Source organism: Dipodomys spectabilis, unplaced genomic scaffold (assembly GCF_019054845.1).
Source record: "Dipodomys spectabilis isolate Male_0828 unplaced genomic scaffold, ASM1905484v1 ptg000421l, whole genome shotgun sequence".
In the NCBI taxonomy this organism is placed as follows: domain Eukaryota; kingdom Metazoa; phylum Chordata; class Mammalia; order Rodentia; family Heteromyidae; genus Dipodomys; species Dipodomys spectabilis.
Window position 1 is genome coordinate 546,642 of NW_024871098.1, and position 16,622 is coordinate 563,263.

Sequence of the window (16,622 nt, forward strand, 5' to 3'; positions counted from 1 at the left end):
GATATAATCTTGTCCTTAATTTATTATGTTCTATGATATAACATCCAAATGTACACCACACCGAGTTAAAGGAAAAGTAGCAAAGTGTTTTGGACGATATAACTCCTTCCAGATACACATGTTAAAATTCTATTCTCCTTTCTGGTGACATTAGAATCAACCCTTCAGAGTTGACCCTGCAATAATGATCCTGACGAAAGAAGCCCAGTATAATTACTCTGCCATGTGAAAGTCCAGCAAATAGATTATAATGAATCAGAAAGTAGACCCCCATAAGACAAAGAATTGCTTTGAATAACCAATTTTAAAATCAATGTTTAAGCTTCTAGAGTGCGGAAAATATACTCCTTTTAAGCCACTTACTTTGAAATATTTTAACAGCCCAATGGCTGACAAAAAGCAAAGTTTTGATTTAAATTTCACAAATTCTGATAAAAAAAAGATTCATAAGGTTTTATTATTTGAATTTTATTCTCCAAGTCTCCGGGTTAAAAATATTTTTAAATAGGAATTTAATTGAGGTTCAACTTTCTATTCAACTATCATAATTAATTTTTTGAATATTTTTATTATCTTTAGTTGTACAAAGGAGTTGCCATTCACTGAAACAGTGTATGGATACAGGGCATCTTGATCAATGTCACCCCTTTCAACACTCTCATCCTCCCCTACCAATCAACCCCAATCCTTATGCATCTCAATATTATTTTATGGAATTTCTCGCCATATAACAAAGCAGTTTATGTGTACAATGCACCTGGAATTGTGCTACCACTTCAACATCTTCAACCCCATTTCACACTACCCATTGCTTTGTATATTTCAATTCTGGGAAGTATACAATGGATTCTTGCCTGTATTCTATCCTTTTCCCCTTCAATTTCCTACCACTCTCACATTGCCCCCCACTATCCTCTCTTGCACTACACATTTACTGGTATTTATTTTGGTGGGCTTTGACTTATCCTTTTAAGAGAATTATAGTATTTTCACTCTCCACAGACTCTGACACTTCAGATAACTCATTTGTACCTCCTTGCCTACCATCCAGTGTGTTTACTTTTACATTTATAGACACTCCTATCTACCACAAGTGAGGAAAGTCATGCAAACTAAGTTTCTCTGGGTCTGCTTTATTTCACTTAATATTATTTCTAAGTGTTTCATTTTTCCTTTAGAATGGTGCAATATTATTCTTTCCGATGGATGAACAGAATTCCATTATATATGTATTTATATGTTTGTATATATATGTATCTATGTTTGTATACATACATTTATATACGTACGTATATACTTGTAAATTGGGACCAATAAAATTAGATATATGTATATATATATATGTATATATATATATAATTATATATACATATATAATTCTTGATCTCTTTTTTCAATGAGAGGCATCTGGGCTGATTCCATATATTGGCTACAGAAAATAATGCAATAATGAACATGATTATGCTGGTAGCTTCAGTGTGGGCATGTTTCTGCTCTATTGGATAAGTTACCATAAGTGTAATTGCTGGATCATAGGTAGGTAGCTCTCTATTCAGTTCTGTGAGCAATTTCCATAGTGTTTTCCAAAGTGATTGAACAAGATTACATTCAACCAACAGTGTAATAGAGTTTCCTTTAGGACACATCCCTATCAGTATCTGTGATTGTTCGTTTTTTCATAATGACATTTTAAGAGGGGTGAGATGAATCTCAGGTTTGTTTGGATTTGTATTTCTTTTTTGGAGAGAGATGTGTCTATTTTTGATTCTTACTTCTTTTTCTAAAAAGTTATCTTTAAGTCTTTATCCCATATATTAATTGGGTTCTTTTTTATTTGAGGGTTTATTTTTGTTGGGTTTAACTTTTTGATCTCTAAATATGGGTGAGTTATGAAAACACTTGTCTAATGCTTAATTAGTAAAAATATTCTTCCATTCTGTTCTCTTTCTATATATCCTGCTAACTTTTTCCATTGCCATGTAGAAACTCTTCAGTATGATGCGATTCTATTGATCCAGAAAGAATAATATTACACCATTCATAAGGAAATGGAAAGACTTGGAACAAACTTATATTAATTGAAGAAAGACAGACTCAAAGATATATAGGTTGCCTAATTTCCCTCATTTGTCATAGTAGAACGTGCCTCTAATTCTACAAGTAAACACAGTTGGATGGTAAAAGAGAAATCATTATACTTGGACATGATAAATTTTATGGGATTGTAAACATTTATACAGTGAGATCAAAGGAGGATCACAAAGGATCAATAGCTGTACGAATATTATCATATAAAATAATGTTCATTAAAATAATCTCCAAGAAATGATTATGAGAGTTTGTTTATTATTTTGCATTTTTCTTCAGTGTTCTGATGCCATTTTTTTTAATTTCTGCACCTTTGGTCTTATATGTACGTTTGGATAGGGCAAGGGGGAATACAGAAATGGTGGGACAAAGGCTTAAATGCAGCAGTGCTACTCAATAGACACTACATTGCAAATGAAATATACAACTTATGCGAGAGGGAGGTTGAAAGGGAAAAACTGGGAGAACATGAGTGAAGGGGTGACACTGTTCAAAAAGAAATGTGCTCATTATCTGACTTATGGAATTGTAACCCTTCTGTACATCATCTTTACAAATTAAAAATGGACCTCATAAACAGGCTGGAGGAGCTATACTGAATTAGATAAAATTGGTTTTAAAATAAAAGTGGTATGAAAGTAAAAAGAGACAAAGAAGGACATTAAATATTGACAAAGAAAACTCTCCATCAGAGGGATGTAACAATTTTAAATATCAATGTCCTGAATCCTAGAGCTCACAAATTCATTAAAGAAATATTGCTTACACTAAAAACATGCATACATCCAAATAAATTGTTGGTTGCTTGAACAAATCATTCTTAACTCTGGACAGGCCATCCAGGTAAAAATTTTGTAAAAATCTTTAGAGCTAAATAACTGTATTGACAAGTTATACCTAACAGATATCTACAGAGTATTTCACCTACTAGTGTCATAATATATATTCCACTCAGCAGCCCATGGAATGTACTTCAAAGTAGATCATATCTTAGGTCACAAGGAAAATCTTTCAATATTGAAAAATAAAAATGAAATTACTCTTCGTATCCTGTCAGACCATGATGGGACCAAAATGGCATCACATAAGATTCTGAAACTCATAGAGACTGAATAACACATTGCTAAATCATCAGTGAGTCGCGGAAGTGATAAGCAGGGAAGTTCCAACGTTTATGCAATTCAGTGGAAGTGAACACACAAAATACTACCTCCTCTGGGAAACAGCAGCAGCACAGACAATATTCAGAGGAATATTTATAGCTTTGAGTATGTACATCAACAAATTAGACCAATTTTTTAAATTTTTTATTGTAAAGATAGTATACAGAAGACTAAAGTTACAGGAGTAAGGTAATGAGTACACTTCCTATTGAGCATTGTTACCCCCTCCATTGTTTTCCCCCTACCATCCCTTCCCTCCCTACTTTCCCCGAGGTTCTTTTTTTTAAATTGTGATTAAGTGATTACATAATTTCCCAAATTTCACAGTATTGTGAAATAATGATTCTCATTTAAATTCAAAAGTTCATTCTAACTTTCCTGGAGCAAATTGTCTATTACTGTCTATAACATATAACGGTGTACACATATACAACATACATTTCATCAGCAGCATGGGGATATTTAGTAGTGGTTTGACCAGATGAGTGGGAGTTCTTTGTTTCTTAAGTCCTGTTAATTTTGTCGTAACACCTAACATTTTGGATTTAGCATCCACTTATCAGTGAGACCCATGTACCGTTTGTCTCTTTGCTCTTGGCTTACCTCGCTCAACATGATTCCTTCTAGCTCCATCCATTTCCCTGCAAATGCCATTATTTTGTCATTTCTAATGGCTGCATAATATTCCATTGTGTATAGATACCACAATATTTTTATCCATTCATATGTGGTGGGGCATCTGGATTGTTTCCATATCCTAGCTATTGTGAACAGTGCTGCAATAAACATGGAGGTGCACGTGTCTTTGTATATTGGTTCCTGTTGTTCAGGGTAGATGCCTAGAAGTGGTATGACTGGGTCGAAAGGGAGGTCAATCTTTAGCTTTCTAAGGACCCTCCAGATTGCTTTCCAAAGTGGTTGTATAAGTGTACATTCCCACCAGCAGTGTAATACGGTTCCTCTTTCTCCACATCCCCTCGAGCATTTGTCGCTGGCTGATTTGTGGATGTGAGACATTCTGACTGGGATAAGGTGGTATCTCAGGGTTGTTTTATTTGCATTTCCTTCACCACCAGGAATGATGAACATTTCCTCATATGTTTCTTTGCCATTTTTAATTCTTCATCTGAGAAGTCCCTCTTTAGTTCCCTTGCCCATTTAGTAATTGGTTTGTTAGGTTTGGGAGGGATTAGTTTCTTGATTTCACTGTATATACAGGATGTTAACACCTTGTCTGATATATTGTTGGTAAATATTTTTTCCCAATTAGTTGGTTGTCTTTCTAGCTTGGTTGCGATAGATTTAGCTGTGCAGACGTTTTTTATTTTAAGGTAGTCCCATTTGTCGAGTCTCTCTCCAATTTGTTGTGACCCTGGGCCTCTGTTCAGGAAGTTCTTTCCTGTGCCCTTTAGTTCAAGTTTCTCTCCTACTCTGGCCTGCAGTAGTTTCAGAGATTCAGGTTTAATGTTAAGGTCTTTAATCCATTTTGAGTTGATGTTGGTGCATGATGATAGACTTGGGTCCACTTTTAGTTTTCTGCATGTGGCCGCCCAATTTTCCCAGCACCAGTGGTTGAAGAGGCTGTGTTTCTTCCATTGTATGTCTTTGGCTCTTTTGTCGAATATCAGCTGGCTGTAGGCCTGTGGATTTATTTCTGGATCTTCTATTCTGTTCCATTGGTCTTCGGGTCTGTTTTGTGCCAGTACCATGCTGTCTTTGTTATTATAGCTCTGTAGTAGAGTTTGAAGTTCGGCATGGATACCCCTCCCATGTTGTCTTTATTCCCTAGAATTGTTTTGGCAATTCTAGGTGTTTTGTTGTTCCATATGACTTTTTGGACTTTCTGTATTTCAGTGATGTACGTCATTGGGATTTTAATAGGAATTGCATTGAATTTGTATATTAATTTTGGAAGTATTACCATCTTTACTATGTTAAGTCGGTCTATCCAAAAGAATGGGAGGTCTTTCCATTTCCTAGTGTCTTCTGCAATTTCTTTCTTTAACTTTTTATATTTTTCATTAAATAGTTCTTTTACATCATTGGTTAGGTTAATTCCTAAATATTTTATTTTTTGGGAGGTTATTGTGAATGGGGTTGCTCCCTTTATTTCCCTCTCTTCTTGTACATTGTCAGTGTACAGGAAGGCAACTGATTTTTGTGGGTTTATTTTGTATCCTGCTACTTTGCCGAAGTGATTTATGATTTCTAAGAGTTTGGGGATGGAGTTTTTGGGATTGTGAAGGTATAGTATCATGTTGTCTGCAAAAAAGGATAGTTTAACTTCTTCTTTCCCTATGCGGATCCCTTTAATGTCTTTTTCTTCCCTTATTTCCTTTGCTAAGGGTTCCAGGACTATATTGAAGAGGAATGGAGATAGTGGACATCCTTGCCTTGTTCCTGAATTTCCCTTTGGCTTAATTTCAGTGATTTTTCCATATCTGTCATTTTTTGGTCCAGCTGGTGTATTCTGTCTTCTGTATCTGACACTCTACCTTCCATTTCGTTCACACTGTTGACCATGGCTTCTATTGAGGTTTGCATGGAGGAAATGGATTCCTTTATGGATTCCATGTTGGTTCTCAAAGTACTGATCTCACCTCTTAATGAGGTATGTATTACCTCTAATTTGGCATTTATCTCACTTCTTACTGAGGTTTGTGCAGCTTCTATTTTTGCATGCATCTCCTGTTTGATATCCTGTATCTCTTTTGATTTAAGAACAATCTTAAATAAGCACTAATGATGCACCACTAAGTCTTTGACAAATCAGGAAAAACAAAACCAAAAACCAGTAGACAGAAATAATACAAATTAGATTAAAGGAATAAATGAATCAGTCTCAAAAAAATACAATCATAATTGACTTTTATCTACTAGTAGCGCAATAATTCGCCCAATGAATGTCAATGTAGCTATTTTCAGAGATAGACTCAACCAGCTCAAACCAGTGAACAAAACAAACTTTTAGGATTCTAAGAAACAACATTTTGTTTGCCTTTTTAACAGAAATTTACTCTGTTGTTCTTATTAAGGTGATTTATAGATAGATTACAATTACAAGGGTCAAGTAATGAGAACATTTCCTTTTGTGAAATGTCTTCAGTTCCCTCACTTGTTCCCAGTCCCACCCTCCTGTCCCCACCCATGTGTTAAATAGTTCACTTTCATCAATGTTCAATGACCTCCAATGCTGCTATTTTTCACTCTTTTTCCTAAAGCTCTGTGCCCACCCCTCACTTTCCTGAAGACATACAATGAATATACCAGGCATAAGGTAAAAAAGACAGAATTTTCACAAACTATCAAAAACAACAAACACAAAACAAAAAAGAAGTTTTCTGTTTCCGTATCTCATAGTTCGTTTGAGTATGTATATCTTGTTATATAAATCTAATTGTTTCTTATCATGAAGTCAATTCAGGGATTAAGATGTGATAACATAATTTTGCTTTCTATTTAATGATGCTTTTTATTTTAAAATTAATTTTGTAAGTAACACAATTCAAGTCCTAGTGAAATTTGAAAGTTCAGATTTAAATGTTCCAAATGTCTAATATTTCCTTTTTGGCAACCAAAATGAAAAGCAGGAATGTATTATCTTCCAGAATGTCATTATTTCATGTGTAAAAAAATAAAATAAATGTAATGTTAATTCAGTGGAAATGAGGAATCACATACTTATGCAATGCATCAGTACCATAGATTATGACATTTATTAACAAAATTAATAAAAACTTGTGTTAAGTAGATTACTTAAGACATGAAGCAAGTGATAAATTTCTTTTCTAAGTGAAGTTAGATAGAAATCACAGTCCAAAGATTCCAGAATTCTGTGTGCTTTATACATGTCAATTTACATATATGCTGGGCTCATCTCAACTTTATTTGAAGATAATTGAAAACAGGATTAGAATAAAAAAATCACACAAATGGTTAGTTCTATTTTGCGATTAAATAGGTCTGTTTTATATCTCTTTATTTTATTTGAAAAATCTGGAAAATTTAAGTAACATAAAAAATAATGAGAAATAAACACCCTTAGCTCTGTAAAAGACAATCATTAAAAAAAGAAATCAACATAGAAAAAACTGAAACTCATTTTGCACATGGTCTTTTTATATTTTGGTGCTTTGTTATTGTGGATTATGTGACTATCCCATGAATCTGGGCTCAAATCACAAGGGCTACAGGAAGAAAATTTCAAAATCTAGAGCAGCTAATACACCTATGCAATTTTTTGTAGGTTTCACTAAATTTGCAGCTGGAAATCAACTGTACAAAGGAAATAATTCTACTGCTTTGCAGGCAAGAATGTTATGAATAGCATACTGTTATCTTCTTAGATGAAATAAGAAGACCACACTTTAAAAGCTGACTAAATGATCAGCCCTTTGAATAACAGTGCCATTTTTAATGCACTCTAGATAATTCAAATCCTTCATCCCTCCACAAGCATTAATAACATTCACAAATCATTGCCGAGGGGAATTTCCAGTTCTATTTGATATTTCAAATGGATTAGGAGTAACATAAACAATAATGCCAGTTGTTGAGAATATTTAATTTAGAATAAGCAAACAAATCAGATTCAACTCCATAGCATAACCTTTAGGAAAAATGAATTAAGGTATATGGCATGTCCTTTGTAATTTAATTATAGACATTAGGGCAAAATGACAGAAACACTCTACAAGAAGGAAACAGAAGTCTTTGATAAGATATAGTAAAGATTACAAGTAATTTTACCTACAATTTCCATTATATGATCCCCTATTTTTTTCTGTTAATCAGAGACAAAAATATTTTAATTATGATATGAAAAATGCATCACCATGAATAAAAGAAATCAGGGAGTAGATGGCTCAAGTGCTGGTTGGTTCTGTTAAATATTCTCATTATTTTGAATGATCTGGTGTTTTTGTCTGTGTGGAATTATGAATGTATTTTGTGTCTGGGCAGGAAAATTTGATTATTAGATCACTGCTGACACCCAATATCAGGAATCTAACCTGAGTCAAAGTGGTAAATATATATATATGCATGTGTGATTGTGTGTGTGCCTGCAAGTCTGTATTTAGAAGGAAGTATCTTATTTCCCTCAGGGTATATACATAATTCTATTAGTTATACTTTATTAATGACAGCAGATAAACATAATTAACATTTTGAGACATATGTTTATGTTCCTATGTTTGCATGAACAAACTAAAAAGTTATATTCTGGGTATGAGTTTTGTGGAAGGTCAGCTGAAAGTATAAATATTTTGAGAAAAATGTCAATGGCAATCATTTCAGTGTAGATCAATTTTAGACCACACTTGGAAGGATAGGTAATCATATATGAAAATGCAACATTTATTGATTTTCAAAAGCTACACTATTTGAGAAATATTTAGGAAAACGAGTTAAATTATGGAAACATAAAAGTAATGTGATTATTTATTGCATACAGTTTTATATTATAGTTTCGTCAAGTAAAAATGCCATTTATTTCTACTGTATAGGAAGGAAAACACTAAATATTACAGTTTGTGCCATATTTCACATTGAGGAGCTTTGTCTATATCAATAAGTTTATTTCTTTTGTTTCTGCTTTCCTATTCATAATTCTGCTTCTCATACTATTATTCGAAGGACTTTTTCTTTCTGCCAGTTTGGGGTTTCAAAATACATCAGGCTCTCAGATTTTTGTTTTTTGTTTTGCTAACAGTAGTCAGTCTACTATTTGAACCATGGCCCAGCCCAGAAATTTTTGTAGTTAATTGGAGATAGAACCTCATGAACTTTTCTACCAGCCTGAAAGCCATTATTCCCCAAGTCTTGTACTTCTTAATCACTAGGATTATAGAGATGAGTCTTGGATCTGAAGAGTCAAAGACTTTTCGTGTCTTATAGCTTCCACATGTTTGCTAGTAATTGCAATAATAAACTACCACAGATTGGGTAGCATGAACATTGTAAATACATTGTCTCAGAGTTGGTGGAATTAGAACACCAAGATTAGAGTTAGCTTCTGATTCCTCTTTCCTTGGCATATTCAAGGCATTCTGCTTCTCTTGGAGTACACTTCAACTTAAATGCTACCTTTGAGATTCTGTTTCCATATGCAGTCACTTTGTAAGACAATGGGTGTTTTATCTTTAGTCTGATTTCAGTGGGACATAACATATTACTTAATACATAGAAGAAAATCTCTAATATGAAATTATTTGTTTGGGGCTTGGAAGTTATGGTTATACTTTTAAAAAATAGCAAGAGAGGTAAAGGTTTTATTAGAGCTTGTAAGACAAGTATGAAGTCTTGACCTTAGACATGCCACATTTAAATTCCCAGTACTACTGGAGGATTGAACTCAAGACCTATACTTGTGAAATGGCATCTCTACTACTACCATACCTACAAATTATAATTTTATTGCTTATTTTGAGGTAGTACCACTATATGCCTGGGCCTGCTTGGACTGAGGTCCTCCTAATACAAGCATAAAACATTTTGCCTGGAACTGGAATCCTCTAAGCTCTTTTTTCCAAGTAGAAAATATTATAGATTTGAGCCACTTTATCCAATAAAATTATACAATTTCAAAATATCTTGATATTGCCTATATTTGTGCTTAACATATATAGCTAACCTTAATTTTTTTCCCTCTTTTGTTTAGTACTCTGAGTTGAAAACATTGGCTTTCTTGATATACATGGCTTTGTTTTGGATGGTATCCCACCACAATCAAAAAAGTCTCACAAAAGTTTATGTCAAGAATCATAGAAAAAGAAAGCTTCAGGTTGCAAAAACACTGATCTTTAAGTTATAATTGCAGTATTATTAATAGTGTTAGTCAATGATTGCTTAAGTATCATGAGGAAGGCAGAAATGTGAAAGATGTCAGGTCTCTGTAGAAATTTTGTAGTTGTCACTTCATGTTATCTTCCTACCTTAAAGGTTGTTTTATTAAAACCCTCTAGGTGTATATTGGTTGGATTGATTGGTAATCATCTCTGGAAATTAAGCTGATTTTAAAAGGCTGATGGTGCTAATGGTGTGGTAAATAAAGGAATGATCAGAATGAGCACAGATATTGTCACAGATTGAGCGGACCAGATTAACTGCTGAACAGCAAAAAAAAAAAGCAAAGTTTCAAGTTTGAGGATCCACATTGGAACATATACAGATAGATAGATAGATAGATACATATAAATATACATATACATACATACATGAAAAATTAAATCTCCAGTAGAATATAAAGAAACTTGGCGTGACAGGTATTAAACTATATCAAACTGGTTGCAGGAAAGGTAGAGTAAAATATAGATAGTTTAGCATAGATTTTGCATATATTTTGTAAAGGATGAAAATTCTTCCTTCATTATATACTTTACAAATATCCTTATTATGTTTTAAGTTTTTTTTGTGAAAATACCATACAGAGGCGTTACAATTACAGGGACAATGTAATGAGTACATTTCTTATAAAGCATTGTTACCTCCTCCTTTCTATCCCTTTATCATCCCTTTCCATCTCCCCTTCCCGACCCTCTCTCCCATCTTGAGCCAAAGTTGTAAATTTCATTTTTCTACATAACATTTTGTACATCTCATCGTTGTACTGGGTCCACCTGTATCCCTATTTACACAACTTAGTTTTTTCCTTCCCCTCCACAAATTATAACAACATCAAATACAGTGAAAAGTAGGTTAAGTTTTTTTGGTTTTATATTGTAGTAGGAGCATCTATACAATGCTGAAAATTTGAATTACACAAAATATGCAACATGGGTAGGCACTGGTGGCTCAAAGGTTGAATGCTGAATAGATCTATCATATTTCTTAGATTTGTCTTGGATGGTTGTATGTTCTTTTTCTATAAAATCTATGCTGTCTTCTATCCCCAGGATTCAATATTCTGCGTGGTCTATTCTATTATGCAGATTTTCTACTTTTTTTTTCTTTTACTTGTAGTTGGTCGGCTTTTATGGCTTCAAATTCTTTGTTGGATCTTTGTTTTAGATCTTGTATGAAATTCTTTACTTCCTTGTTTATTCTCAAATCACTTAGTTGATTGGATATGGTTTCCTTGGACTTCCATTCCTTCTGTTGGGATCCATTCAGCATTCCCTTTGTGGACTCCCTGACTTCTTTCAGCTCTCTGTTTACGGATTCCATGAATGCCTCTAGTGATCTTTGTGTATTTTCATCCCGCTCTCTCAATTCTTGTATTACTCTTTGATTAGCTTCCTCACGTTCATGCAATTCCTGTAGTTCTCTTTGACTGATCACAGCTTGCTCACACAATTCCTTTATTTCTCTTTGAGTGTTCTCAAGTTGCACATGCAATTCCTTTATCTATCTTTGAGTAGCTTCCTCACGCCTTGAGCTTCCTGTTTTGATCTTTCGTTTGCCTCATCTCTCTCCCTCTCATGCTCACACAGAGTCCTTTGCAGGTTTTCAATCTTTTTACCATGTTTACCATTAGTGTTTATAGAGCTTTGGGGGAGCTCTCCTCTGGATTATTCATTATCTGTTCTCTCCACTGATTATCATGAGTTGGAGTTGAGATACCCGGACGTGCCATTTTTCTTGTGTTTTTTCCAGCTTATTCTGCCCATTTGGGATGAAAGTAACACCAGTTTGTGCTAGAAAACTACCTTAAGGCAAGCATCAACACAGTCTATATTTGCATAGTCAAAAGCCTGAGATAAAATCTAGTTCAACAGATATATTTTTCAACATCAAACAACTATGTATTAATAGTCTATGAACCACAAAGAAGAATTTGGCAAACCAGAAGTTATTAGTTTTAGCGAGAGATGTGGGTATAAATAAGAATAGAAGGATGTGGAAAGGTAGAGGGAGAGCTAACTTACTCCTAATGTCAAAGCAGAAAATAGGTTGGATAGAATGATAGTAGAGACTGGGGAAAAAAGAAAGAGAAAAAAAGACAAGAAAAAATTGTAAAACAAAAATTAAAAATTAAAAAATGAAACACTTAAATTATGCAAATTAAAAACGTAATATTCAGAGAAGGACTGGAATAGGATAAGAGAACGGAAGGGATAGAAAGGAGACGTGAAAAATTAAAAAAATTAAAATGCTTAAAATTTTATATAGGTATATAGAGGTAGTACGGCTATTAAGGAATTTAAGTCTAAGAGGTTTTGAATTCAGTAATAAATTTCTGGATTAAGTGTGTATACAATGGGGGATAAGGTCTAATAATCGACTACAGGTATATCTGATAATGAGCAGAAAAGCGATTAAATCATGCAAAGAAGAAGGAAAGAGAAGAAAAAGTGAAAAGAATGAAACAGAAAAGAAAAAAGGATTAAAAGATCAGTAGAGCTAAACAAAAATAGAAAAAAAGCACACACACAAACATATACCCCTAAAATAAAAATTATAAGAGGAAGAAAAAAAAGTTAATAGAAAACAATTTTTTAAAGTTAAAAATTAAAAATGTTAAAAAAATTTTAATAAAAGGTAACAAAAAAGAGTTATTTGCTTTTTGGGGGTGAGATGGGAAGGTCCTGCATCTCCCTTGTGTCCATAACCAGTCTCTTGTTGGAGTCTCTGGTCTGCTTGTGGTGTTTGATTTTCCTGTAGCTTGGTTGTTTTCTTAAGTCAGTTTGTTTGAGGAGGCAGAAAAATGCTTTGATTTACCCAGGATTTTGTCATCCTCTTCCCAGGTTAGTTCAATGGGAGGGAGATCTCCTTTGAGTATCCCAAAACAGGGTGATGGCTGTTTCTTCTAGTTTAGAGATGCTGTAATGGGGCTAGGTTCTTGGTAGAGTTGAGGCCTTTCAGTAAACAGTAGCTTTTCCCTGAGGGGCTAGCTTCTGAAGCAGTCACAGAGCCCAGCCAGGAGCCATTCTCAGGGTTTATTGTTACTGAATTTCAATTGATTGTCTAGGCTGCTGTAGGGAGAGGCAGCCCCTTGCTCTGTTTACCCAGTGAAGAAAGCCACTCCTGGGGCTGGCGCAGGCAAGTGCTGGGTGAATTTTCCCTGCATAGAGCTGAGCCTGGCAGGTCAGGTTAGGTTCCTGTGACCTGCTAAATTACTTTTTGTTTTCATCCAAAGACTGAGTTGGAGCTAGCTGCTCAGCGAGGCCTTTGCCAGTATCAGAGATGGAGATCTCCGGTAGTGGGCAGGGAGGGGTGGCCTTCCCTTCTCTGCTCCCTGAGAAGGAGTGAGGAAATCATGCTTCTACTCACACAGGAGTCTGGTTCCTGGGTGATCTCTGGTCTGCGATCTGAAGGATGAAGATGTCTGCTCCTTGTCAGTTCTTGCTGGTGTTGAGTAGAATCCTCTCACCTGCTGCATCTGGCTCCTTTGTCGTAGACTCTCTGTGTTGCAGGTATGGCGCCTACAGCCGCAACTGCCCCCGCCACAGCTGCAACCACAGCTGCTGGCAAGTGCTCAGATTTGTCTCCTTGCCCGGTTTTTCCCTCTCTGGCCTAACTCTCTCTACTGTGCTGGCACACTTGGTGTGATTCTCCAGCTTAGGACTTTTCACTGGAGCACTAAAGCTGTTTTCTATGTGAGAGCTTGTTCAGCTTGCAGCTTCTCCTTCGATATCTTCCCTGAAGCATAAATTTAAATTTTAAATGATAAATTATTTTAAAATCGTTTCACTCGGGCACAGGTATGGATAGATAAGTGATGTGGGCAGAATCAGAATTATTCAGAAGGTTGTAAATCGATGCTTACCTAGTTTTCTCTCGGCTGGATCATAAAATACAGACTGTCCTAATTGGAAAAAGTTAGCCTTCCGAGGTTTTCTGCATATAAACACTCCATCAACATTTTATTAGAGGATTATTCAAGATTAGCTATATGTTGATTGATAATGACTGATCATGACAGAAAGTTGAGAGAAAACCATCTACATTTCAGTGAGGTTCTGATTTGTGCTTCACAAACTGTTATGAAAGCTCTACATGAGAATTCTAGCAGCTGCATTTTAAAAAGTCCTTGGGTTGTTACACTTTCTGATATTGTCTCAATTCAAGTACTTCTCCTTGGAGTTCCATACTATTCAATGATGCTGGATTAGCTCCTTGTTACAATTTGCAAACTGGTCTTTTTGATGAAATTTGTGCTTTTCGAAATTGCTCTCCAATTCCATCCTCAAACTGCATACAAAATTTATCTGAAAAAATTTGTATCTGTTGATTGTGCATACATATACTTTTAGTTTTCATTACAAATATAGAATGTAATAAAAATTCTCACAGCAATTATACTGCACTAGCTGGTGGGCAGATTCTAATGTAAATAATATACTGTGTTCATGTAGAGATTTAGAGTATCCAAAGTAATAAGCCTGTGGTCCTAAAACCAATACCTTACTTATATTGAGTGACAAATACAACTTCATATAAGTACAGAAGTTTTCCTTGTATGTTTTAATATATTTTTATTATAAATACTGTACAGAGGGGTTACAGTTACATAAGTAAGGTAATGAGTACATTTCTTATTGAGCATTGTTACCCTCCCCTTTGTTTTTCCCCTACCATCCCCTCCCTTCACACCTCCCCACCTCCCCCATTCACCCATCCTCTGGTAATGTGTCTTGTATATTTCATTGTTACAATGGGTCAACCAGTAACCTTTCCTTATATCATAAATGAAAAAATGCTGGCTTGATTTATGCTGATTCTACTTGTGTAGACACATCTAAAATCACTGGCCAAATCCAAGAGCACATAAATGAAATGCCATCATTATTTTTGTCAGTTGGTATAATTGTGTTCTACACATTTATTGACAGGTTACAAATTATTCTCAAACTTTAAAACATTAAAAATACTTTCTTTTTTTCTTATTTTCTTGGCCAGGAAATCAGCAAGACCTCAGTCAGCATTTCTCACATAGGAATTTTCACATGGGTCAGTTAAATATATATGTAGAGTCCAATTTTTTGAGGACTCACTCATCTGCCTACAAATTCATGCTGGTTGTTGGAAAAAGAGCTCAAGTAAGGATGCCATTTAAAACCTTATAACTTTACTCTTTACCAGGGTATTCTCCTGCTAAATTGGTGGTTGAAAGTGTCTACAAGAGTAAGCAATCCTTGAGGAGCAGGGAGACACCATATGACATACTTACTGAGGTTTCCAAGTGACTTGCTATCACTTGTACTGCATTTTGTAAGTCAAATCTCTCTAAAACTACCAGTTTTAAGAGATCAGAGGAGTGGTAAATGAACTCTTAGAGACAAATACATCTTCAACATATATTGTTTCTAGTATTCAGTTTAAGGCATATTCAACAACTGGTGAAACTTGTGTTGGCTGTAATTATGTGTCTTTCTCCATGTGTGCATGTATACGTGTGTATATGTATGTGTGTGAATAGTAACATACATGCGTACATTATGGCTTATATCATCATTTTTTCCTTGCTATCAAATAAAGTAAGGAATCCCTAAAGTTTTAACAGAAACTGTATAGTTAAAGTCTTAACTCTTCACTCTGCTTCTTTACACAAAGACTTTGCAACTTCTCATTAATAAAGTTTCCATACTTAGTACTTAATGTCTGTTACCATAAATCTTAAATACTTTATAGAAAAGTTTTATACCTGCCAAACGGTCCTATTTTGGGCATATATAAGCAAAATCCCAAAATTAAGCATATTTAAAACCTTAAAACTTTTAACAAACCTAAACACTTGCTGCAATGTTCATTTTGACAGGTGCCTTGTATAGAATAATTGAATTCCTCCTCCTACACATCTCTTGAAATACAAATATCTGGAATTATTTTGTTTTTGGCATGTCTATCTTGATTTTATTCCTAAATGTGTGCTTATGTAAGAAATATATGATTCTAAAATTTCACAACAATTCTTATGAACTTAATTTTGTTGAATTGTCTAGTTTAATAAAATCAATAAAAATTATACTTTATATAAAAAAAATGTTCTGTGCTCAATTTAGCATCACATACACTAACATTGGAATAATACAGAGAAGATTAGCATGCCCCCTGTGCAAGTATGTCATGAAAATTTGTGTAGCATTCCATATTTTTACAACAACAGATGCTGAAAGGTGTGTGGTCACAAGGGAATCGTACTGCATTCTTGGTGGGAGTGTAAACTTGTTCAAATACTTTGGAAAGCAGTATGGAGGTTCCTCAAAAGACTCTACATAAAACTCCCGTATGACACAGTAATCCCACTTTTGGGGATTTACCCAAATGATCATAAACAAGACCATACTAAAACTACCAGCACAACTATGTTGATTGCAACATTATTTATGATAGCTAAGATATGAATCCAAACCAAATGCCCCCATTAGATGAATGGATCAAGAAAATATGGTATATTTACACAATGGAATTCTATGCCTCCATCAGAAA

General features: G+C 34.6%; 1 non-coding gene across 1 annotated transcript; it reads left to right on the forward strand.

Moving 5' to 3' along the window:
• Window positions 1–16,182: 16,182 nt before the first annotated feature.
• LOC122097291 lies at window positions 16,183–16,289 on the forward strand. Its single transcript, XR_006145518.1, has one exon. It is a non-coding gene; the product is annotated as a U6 spliceosomal RNA (small nuclear RNA).
• The last annotated feature ends 333 nt before the right edge of the window (window positions 16,290–16,622 follow it).